Here is an 8,494-nt window from a genome sequence, read left to right as displayed (position 1 = left end):
TTCATTTTCTTTGCTTAAGGCTGGTGGGAAAGATCTATCTTGCTTCAATTTTTAATATAAATTTTGTACTTAGATTTTATGCTCTAAATATCCCCTTGTTATGTGAATATTTAAGTGTTAGTATTGAGTAACAAGGTGGAAAATTTTTTATGAGAAGAGTCTACATGTTTGCAGTACCTTCCTCTTGGGACGAGTGGGTTGATGCCCACAAATGCTGTTTCGGGAGGAAGCCACCTCTCTCCTCCTTACACGACCATTAGGGTCCTGTAGGCCCTCACTTTCCACAACATCCTCCCGTTTATTACAGTGGGGCTGTTTGAAAGCACCTTTAACTAAAATGCAGGGACACTGCCAGGATCCCTGTGCATTTCACTCACAATCTTGCACTAGTGCCTAATATTTGGCCTCTGCATGTGACAAGTGCTGCCGCAAATCATTTGGGGAAGAAAGTGAGGTAGAACTACTTGCATAAAAATTAACTCAGTAATTTCTACAGGCTGAATTTGGACCAATTTCTTTGAGCTCATTTTTCAGGCAAAAAAAAAATGACTGACAGTTGAAACATTTTATAAATGAGGCAGCATTCTCAGGGTCAGGGGAGCTTAATAAAATTGTTCTGTTAAAACTTGTTCTTTTCTCTGTGTTCTTTCTAGCGCAACATTTTAAATATTCTGTCTTCGAGCCAGAAATGGAATCGAGGGTGGGAAGAGAAGAAAAAAGAACTAATATGTAATCATAAAATCTTTATCGTTTGTGTACAAAGAAATAATATAAGTAGCAACATAAGTAGCAAATATAAGTAGCAAATTTTACTGCTGCAAAGGGAGGAAATTATATCTTTCTATACGTGAGGAAAGGGTAGATATTCAGTCAAGATTTATTGAGAATGTATTGTGTAAAGAAGTGTACTAAATACTATAGAAGTGGCTTCCTATGTTCGCTACCCTAATATTTCTACTAATGGGATCAAGAAGACCTGTGATTACCAAATACTTTTCCACCCTTACCATATCTTCCCTAACTTTCTCATCACTTCTTGTCACATCCAAACCCAGGTTGGGGCAACTTCAGACTGTAAGTTCCTTGAGGTTTGTTTTATTTGTCAGAAGAGCATATACTCAATAAATGTGACTGAAATGAATGGGCCAGAGATTTATGTAAAGGGGGAAAAAAAGCTGGTTATAACCTCTTCGCATTTTTCACGTGCAGCCAGAGTTGTGAACGGCAGGAACAAGGACAGCAAGAGCAATCTCAGAGCACAGACTGCAACCGGAGTTTCAGGCTAAGTGGGGGGCGATGTCGCGACAGGCCTTAGACAGCAAGAGGGCATTTGGTGCCCAGGAAATGTCATCCAGAGGAGGCATCAGTAAGTGGAGGGATTCTGTTTACTCCACTCATCAGCCTAGCTTTTCAGGTCGGCTAAGGGGCTAGAAGGAGCACATGCACAGTTCTGGTTTAGAGGGTATGAAAACTGGCTGGAAGGAACACGGGTCCACAGCTCGAGTTCAGAGGACACAAAAACTAGCTCGAAGAAACTGGGGTAAATTGGACATGAAAACTAGCGGGAAAAGGACACGTCCAGTGTTTGTTCCCCTACTAACTGTTCTCAGCACATCAAGTCGTGGTGTTTAGAAATGGGAGAAACCTGAGGAAAGTAATTTTTAGATGAGGCTCTTAAGCCTGCAGTCTCCACAGATGCCGCCAACTGTGGGCGCGGGGACAAAGAGGGAGTTGGACCGGGGAAGGAGCGGCGGCGGGACCATAGCTGAGCTCAGAGGTGTGGCCCAGGCGGGAGGGGGGAGCGGAGGCGGAGCGCAAAGGCGTGGCTAGGACGGAGAAAGGGGCGAGGCCTAGATGGAAGGGGCGTGATTGTGGCGAAAGGGGTGTGGCCAGGATGGAGGGCAGAGGCTGGTGCGGTGCTGTGGGGCGTGACCAGGGCGGTACGTACGGCCGCAGCGGGGCGCAGATGCCAGGTGGGGGCGTGGCCTCAAACGAGGGCGTGGTCTGGGCTGTGGGGCGGGGCGTGAAGGGGCGGGGCTACGATGGCCGGGCGCGTGGGCAGCGGGTCCAGAGAGGCGAGCTAGCGGCTGGTTTGTGATCTGGGGAAACTCTCAGGTAAGGACCAGCGGCCGAATGGGGTGGGGGCGACAGCAGGGGTGGGCCGACGCAGAGAGTCCGGGTCCTCCCAAGACCCGCCGTCCCGGGTCCTGGAGCCCGGACAGCTAGCTGTTAGTTCCGCCAGTACTGCCCGGGTCCCTGCGGGGCGCCCCGGAGGACTGGGCGGGGCCCTAATGGGGCATTGGCCTCCCCCACCCCACCCCTATTCCTCCACTATGGGAGTCATTAGACGGATGCACCTCCTTTAGGGTTCTTTGCACTTGACGGGAGAACAGCTGTTCCAGACAGTTTGTCGGGGGGCGGGAGGGCAGTTCCTTGGGAGGGGGTGTTGGCAGGGTTGGTTGAATGTAAATAACTCAAGAAAGTCCGGCCTGCTGTGAAATAGCTGGAGACGGGGGTAAGGGCTACAAACCTAAGGTTGTAGTTTCAGAAACCGAGGTGAGGTAAACTGGAACTCCCTCGGAACTACATTGTATCTCTCACCACCCCACTAACTACGCCCGGGGCTGTGGACAGACTCACAGCCACTCGCAGGGCAGGGGATCAGCATCATAACTGTGCCATGTTGACAAATGTGAGCCTTCACTTCGCAATTCCTTCTTCTGGCATTGTTGTTTTGTGCTCCGCCCTAAAGCTGGAAGAGAGGAGCCTCCAATACAATGTGGATGGCTGTGATTCTTTGTAGCATTTATTGTTAGATGCTTCTGCCCTGAGGCTGGTGGCAACTCGTTAATATTAATGTCAGTGCCCTCCCCTCCCGTGTATTTTCACTGGGAAAGTTTGAGAAATAGGGGGAGTTAATGTTGCACCTTCCCTCGGCTAGAACCTGTTCTCTCAGCCACTGAAAACCACATTGCTTTCTGCTTCCCTCTTCCTTTACTGGTAATCTGGCCTATCTTCACTCAGCTGTTTAAAAGCCTTGCTGGAGGCTGGGCTTGGTGACTCAGGCCTGTAATCCTAGCACTCTCGGAGGCCGAGGCAGGAGAATCGCTCTAGGTCAGGAGTTTGAGACCAGCCTGAGCAAGAGCGAGACCCCGTCTCTACTAAAAATAGAAAGAAATTAATTGGACAACTAAAAATATATATAGAAAAAATTAGCTGGGCATGGTGGCGCATGCCTGTAGTCCCAGCTACTCGGGAGGCTGAGGCAGAAGGATCGCTTGAGCCCAGGAGTCTGAGGTTGCTGTGAGCTAGGCTGACGCCACGGCACTCTAGCCCGGGCAACACAGTGAGACTCTGTCTCAAAAAAAAAAAAAAGCCTTGCTAGAATATGGAGAGGAGAAGCCCCATTTCTCTGGCTAGAGAAGCTGCCTACCCTACCCTTGAGCTGTCCCTGTACATCTCTTAAAGTGACCACTGTTCTCAGATATGTTGGAAATGGAAAACCTTTCAGCTTTCTAGGACTTTCTACTTTTACTCAGTTATTTTTTTACCTCAGTACCTGAAAGACCCAAAGCAGCAAGGGCACCATTCTTTGTGCTTGTACATACCTGCCCTGTTCTCCTTGGAGCCAGGCAAAAGGCTGCAACCACTCATAGTTGGAAGGAAATAAAAGTTGAGTGAATTGTGAGGGAATGAATGAATATGAATGTTTTGAAAATCTGGTGGAAAGGAGAAAATGCATTTCAACTCATTGGCCACACTGGGTGATTAGTTGCAGCACACAGAGCAGTTATTAGAAATAAATTTTGAAACCTTTGGCTACCTCAGATTGGGATCATGCTCCCAGGGAAGAAGTGGGTGACAGGAGGAAGCTAAGCTTTCTCAGTCAATATATGGCAACCTAACCTCTAATTTTGATTTCAGGGAATTGCAAAAGTCTTGTTTCCTTTTGAAATCAGAGAAAACAAAGGGTCAATCTGTTGAGAATCAAAGAATTTTTTTCAATGTAATTGTAACCTTTGGTCAAAGTACATTTTTTTGCAGTCTATTTCACATAAATATAAATGGCTTAATCAGACAGAGTTCAAACTGCTTGTCATTTAATAAATATGTGATTTATGAATGATACATTAAGGGTTTTCAGAATCTTTTCTTTTTCCACACATTTCTAAGTCTGCAAAAGAGCAGATAAGGGGCATGTTAGTAAAATCCAAGGATATACATAAATAATCAGTGAGAGCAAAGGACATATAGCACAGAAAGCTCCACTTTGGCCCATGGAGCCGATGGACCCATCTCTATGGAAAACTTAAGTATGGACAGATTCCCCAGGAAATACAGTAATGTAGTAGTTCATCATTGTGTGCTGTGTTTGATGGTTAAACATTATTTTTGGTTTCACAAGCTTGGATTTTGTGAGTTCAGTAAGTTTAAATAACCAACTCTTAACAAATTATTACTTTTAATTTAACAGAGGGAATTGGCCTTAGGCCTGAGCATCAATAACCGCATGTATTGTTAGAGATAGCATAACCTAGCCTTAGCTAAAGTGAGTTTCCATTTATTCGAATTTTCCTGGAACCCTCCTCACCTCACTTTCCATGCTCCTTCCTTCCTTGATTGCCTTTGACTGTTCCTTCTCTGTCTCTTGGCATCCTGATTGCTCCTTTTGGTCAGCCTCCCTCCATACACCTGTAACTCCTGGGGGGAGGGAATTTTCTTTCTGTCTCTAGCTTCCTGACTGCTCCTGAGCACCAGAGCTACATTTCCACCTTTTCCTCCTAGACAGTTTCTCTGGGCTGTCCCATTGGCACCTCACATCCAATATGATTAGCAGTAAGACCTCCATCTTCCCCCTTCCTGTTTCGCGTGCCGGGTTCTGTTTCTCTGTTCAGGGATTCATCCTCATTCCACCACCAGTATCACTCCAACCATAAAATCATGAGGCCTTCTTCCACTTCTTCTTTTTTACTTCTTTGGTTGAGTGCCAAACCCTATTTTTTTTTAAATCAAAATGGCTGTCTCTTTTAAAAAATGGCTATTTCTTGAAGACAAAATACCCTATTTCTACTGTCCCTGCCCAGTTCAGTGATTCATATTGTCTCACTTAGATTATTGGATTTCATTTCAAATTCCACATGGCCAAAAGTGAGCTACTGATTTCCCACCTAAAAACCTGTTTTACCCACTGTCTTCCCTATCTCAGTTCATGGCAACTCTACTCATCTGCTTGCTTAGGCCAAGAATCTAACAGTAATTCTTAACTCCTTTCACTTCTTACTGGCTGTATCTCCAAGATATCCAAATCCAACCACTTTTTACCACCTCCACTGTGACATCTTTAGTTCAAGTCCCTGGATTATCCTGAAGGATCTGCCTACTTCTTTCCTGTCCCAACCCCTCTATACTCCTCAAGGTGATTTTTCAATAGGACAAGTTGAGTGATGATTTAAAAATATAAATCAGATTGTTAAATCCTCTGCTCAAAAATCCCCATTGTCTCCCCATTGCACTTTAAGCAGTGGTTCTCAACCTGGGGCAACCCTACCCCTTCTCCCTCAAAAGACTGCTAGCAATGTCTGGAGACATTTTTTGTTATCACAGCTCTTATATAGGGTGCTACTAGCATCTTATGGATGCCAGCCAGTAGGGATGCTGCTAAACACCCTAAAATGCACAGGATAGCTCCCTAACAACCAAGAATCATCTGGTCAAAAATGTCAATAGTGCGAACGTTGAGAAACTCTGACTTAGGGAAGAACTCTTATAATAGCCTAGAAGTCTACTTCATCTGGCACTCATTACCCCTGGACTTCATCTCCTACTCCCTTCCACCCAGTTCACTCCACTTCTGACATATTAGCCTCCTTATCCCTTGAATGTGCCAGACATGCTCCCACTTCAGAGTCTTTGCCCAGGCAGTTGCCCCACCTGGAATGTCCTTCCTCTAGATAGCCATGTAACTAATTCCCTACCTCCTTCAATCCTTTGCTCAAATTTCGCCTTCTCAATGAGGCCTCCCCTGAGCAATATATTTCAAAATACAATACCCTCTCTCCAGTGGCACTCAAAATTCACCTTATCCTCCTCTAATTTTCACTGGACATATTGTAATTGTCTCTGCAACTGACTTATTTATTGTATTTGTTGTTTATTATCTGTATCCCCCTACTAGAATGTAAGCTCCACCAGGGTAGGGACTTTGTTCTGTTCCCCAGTGAGCCTAGAACAGTATCTGGTATTTAACAGATGTTCACTTGATATCTTGATGAAAGAAAGAATAAAAGAGTGATGGATTGAATGAAGGGTGGTTGAAGGAATCACCTTCTCCTTGACTTCCCTGCCTTCATTCTTCGCCCATTCCCATTCATCCTGTGCTCTGCTGTCAGTCATCAGAAACCATCAGTGCTTCCTCCTACACACATGGAATAATAGCTGAAAGCCTTCTAGTCTCTTGGAAATTCATGTTCCCCAGATTAATCTCAAATCCTCATCCAGCCCCACCTTCCACTGCATCCCCTGGGCATGCGCATCGACAAATATTAATAGCAGACTTGGAATGATGGGAAGTTCAGACATACTCTTGGCTTTGTTTCAAAAAATAGGTTTGGGCCAGCACTGTGGCTGATGCCTGTAGTCCCAGCTATTCGGGAGGCTGAGGCAGGAGGATCTCTTGAGGCCAGGAGTTCAAGACCTGCCTGGGCCACATAGTAAGACCCCATCTCTAAAAAAAAAAAATAGGTTTGGGACCATTTCGTTTGTTTGTCTAAGGAACACAAAAGGAAATCTTCAGAATCAGGGTCCCCTGCAGTGAGATCAGCAACATTCTGGGGGACAGACAGAGGTTCAGACTTCTGGACCACTGTAGGCAGTCCACCACTGAGTGATGGGCTTTGTGGAGGACAGTGACCGAGAGGGTGAGGGTAAAGTCAGGCCCTCTGGATCCCTCCTGATCCTTGGGCCTAGAGAGCCAATCTGGCTGTGTACAGAAGAAACTTCCTCCAGGCCAGGTGTTATTGGCCGCCAGCCTCCATGTTGTGCACAAACAGTATGACTGCAGAGTGTAGGGCAGTTGCCAAGGCATGGCCATGGCCCTGGGAGTCAGGCCCAGCCTGTCTAACCTCAGTGCTTTCCTGATGGCTCTCTGTGGAGCAAAGCCTAGGGTCAATTCCCAGACTTCTCTGGGTGCCATGCTAACAGGCCTCAGACCCCCACATAGCCTTTTGTGCAGGACCTTGTGCCCTGGCGGTGTGCATGTCTCCTCATCTGTTGGTACAACTCTCCTGGCTGGTGGGCATGCCCTTGGCCTTGTCTTATCACAACCTTCCCTTTGAAGGCCAAGCCAGCACATCCTTCTGTTGAGAGTACATTGTACTTGGTGTCATCTTCCTAAAAATTAATAAGTTTCTCATTCAACTAGATTGTAAGCAAGAAAGGAGGCCTTTTCCACTTGTTTGCCCACATCCCCCTGACACTGGAATTGTTAATTGAGTAAGCCTAAGATTCTTCCCATTTCCACCCCAATTGTATTCTCTGAGCTTGAGGCCTAATCATTGCCCCCCACGTGCTCATCAGCCCTGAAGTTTCCCCATCCATCCCTCTGCTCTGCTGTTGAAATTGCTTCTCCCCTGTGACACATGGGTCAGATATCATCCCTTCCTGAAACTTAGAGCCTCTGCCCCATATATTCTCATCACTAAATCAAGGCTGTCATCGCATCCGGCTTTGATTAAGAAATACCTGTTTAATTATGCTATGTAATATAAGCCAGCCACAGAAGGACAAATATTGTATGATTCCATTTATATGAGGTACCTAGAATAGGCAAATGCACAGAGACATAAAGTAGAGGAGAGGTTACCAGGGCCTGGGGGGATGGAGGAGGAGTTGTTTAATGAGTACAGAGTTTATACTGGGGAGGATGGAAAGTTTTAGGTATAGACTGTGATGATAGTTACACAACACTATGACTATATTTAATGCCACCGAATTTGTATGCTTACAATTGGTTAAAATGGTAACTATTATGTGTATTTTACCACAATTTTAAAAAGGTAACAAGAAGAGAGGGAGAGGTATTTGTTTAAATAGTTTTTTCTTGTAGATTTTGAGCTTGTGGGAATGGGGAAAGAGCATGACTTTCTCATCTTTACACAAGCAAGTGCTTGACAAGAGATAATCATGCACTATTGCTTCAATTCAGGAATGGAAGCCAGTGGAAAGGAAACACCAGTTATGGCAAAGTTTCCCCATATCACTTAGCAGTTTTTAAAATTTCATTTTAGTTCAAATCAGTTTTATTAAAGGGAATGCTGATTAGTTGCAATTGCTTGATGCTATTGGCTTTAAAAAAATGATATTAAAAGTTATCCAAAACTACTTTGTTTTCTTAGGTTTTTTTGCATTTATATCATGGGTAGTATTTTAGCAAACTCAATTTGAGTAATAATAACTTCCATGTATAACACTTATCGGCTTTTTTTTTTTTTTTTTT

General features: G+C 45.0%; 1 protein-coding gene across 1 annotated transcript in view; it reads left to right on the top strand.

The window, feature by feature from the left end:
• The first annotated feature begins 2,036 nt into the window (after positions 1-2,036).
• CA5B (carbonic anhydrase VB, mitochondrial) overlaps positions 2,037-8,494 on the top strand; it is a 35,969-nt gene continuing 29,511 nt past the window's right edge. Inside the window, exon 1 of the mRNA XM_012638721.1 lies at positions 2,037-2,115. The gene's annotated coding sequence lies outside the window, so the exon portion shown is untranslated. The remainder of the gene's footprint in view (positions 2,116-8,494) is intronic.

The sequence above is a fragment of the Propithecus coquereli genome, unplaced genomic scaffold (genome assembly GCF_000956105.1).
Source record: "Propithecus coquereli isolate 6110/MARCELLA unplaced genomic scaffold, Pcoq_1.0 Scaffold132, whole genome shotgun sequence".
Classification (NCBI taxonomy): domain Eukaryota; kingdom Metazoa; phylum Chordata; class Mammalia; order Primates; family Indriidae; genus Propithecus; species Propithecus coquereli.
This window is presented reverse-complemented; position numbering and strand designations above follow the sequence as displayed.